This window comes from Epinephelus moara, chromosome 1 (genome assembly GCF_006386435.1).
Source record: "Epinephelus moara isolate mb chromosome 1, YSFRI_EMoa_1.0, whole genome shotgun sequence".
Taxonomy (NCBI): domain Eukaryota; kingdom Metazoa; phylum Chordata; class Actinopteri; order Perciformes; family Serranidae; genus Epinephelus; species Epinephelus moara.
Genome location: NC_065506.1, coordinates 50,635,519 through 50,637,170, shown reverse-complemented (window position 1 = coordinate 50,637,170; position 1,652 = coordinate 50,635,519).

Genomic DNA, 1,652 nt, shown 5'->3' with positions numbered 1-1,652 from the left:
CTCAACTCTGGGTTGTCAGGGATTTAAATGACTAATAAAGTTTGCCAGGTTCCTAGAAATGAGAGCAGCTCCATCCAAAGTGGGATGAATGCCGTCTCTCCTAATAAGACCAGGTTTTCCCCAGAAAGTTTGCCAATGATTAACGAAACCCACATTGTTTGTTGGACACCACCTGGACAGCCAGCGATTAAATGATGACATGCGGCTAAACATGTCATACATAGACATAGTTTTACCGAGGCAATATTAATTTTAGTGACCTCCAACTGGCGTAACCGGGTGTCATTGCCGCCGACGTGAATAACAATCTTACTGAATCTATGTTTAGCTTTAGCCAGCAGTTTTAAATTTGATTCAATGTCGCCCGCTCTGGCCCCAGGGATACATTTGACTATGGCGGCTGGTGTTGCTAACTTCACATTCCTCAGAATAGAGCTGCCAATAACCAGAGTTTTGTCCTCAGCGGGTGTGTCGCTGAGTGGGGAAAAGCGGTTAGAAGCATGAACAGGCTGGTGGTGAACCGTGGGCTTCGGCTTGGAGCTACGCTTCTCACGGACAGTTACCCAGCCTCCCGGCTGCACGGGGGTTACCGGGGGACCGCTAGCAGAGGCTATGCTATGTGGCTCTGCACCGGCTACAGGGGACTGTCTAACTACCGCAGCTACCGAGTGATTTTCCATGGTGCGGAGCCGCGCTTCTAATTCACTGAGCCTTGCCTCCAACACAGCAAATAAGCTAAACTTGTTACAATTACCACTGTCGCTAAAGGAGGCAGAGGCATAGCTAAACATTTGGCACACCGAGCAAGAAAGAGGAGAAGGAGACGCCATCGCTAACTGTAAAGCTAATGTAGCTAACAAGGCTAATAACGTGCAGACAACAGCTAAGAGATTAGCAAGAAAGTCGTAAAAAGGAGGAGAGCTATAAGTGCTTAAACAGAACTAGTGTGGGTTAAAGGGATAGTGCACCCAAAAATGAAAATTCAGCCATTATCTACTCACCCATATGCCGACGGAGACTCAGGTGAAGCTTTAGAGTCCACACATCCCTTGCGGAAATCAGCGGGTGGAGCAGCATCGGTGATGCACGGTCTCTGAAGAGCAGCAGTCTCGTCAGTACTGATGTCCAGATTCTCAAGTGCAGGCATCGCCAATTCCCAGTCTGAGCAGCAAAGACTTTCCGTTGGCATTGCTTTGCATTTGAAACAACTACACCACCAGGTTTCCAGTGCTCGACTCCGGTATTCTGCGGCTGGCTGAGGGTTAGGCTCATGAGCTGCGGCAGCTGCTTCGTCCAGTAGCCTGAGTTCCGCGTCCGTATACTCGGGCTCAAACAGATATGGCTTTTTAGCCTCACTGTAGCCTGTAGCTCTGGCTGCTTCTCTGTGCTCCGCGCTCACGTGTGCGCGCTTGCGCGAGACCAGCGAAAGCATGAGCTTTGCTCACCCGTGTTTACATCACGTGACAGGTGCACCGCAGGGGGAGACAGTGGTTACCACTAGGGGTGTAACGGTACACAAAAATCGCGGTTCGGTACGTACCTTGGTACACAAGTCACGGTTCGTTTTTTTTCGGTACAGTAATGGAAAAAATAGACAACTATTAAATATCTTTTACTTATTGGTAACCTTATTAAAACATACCACCACAGCA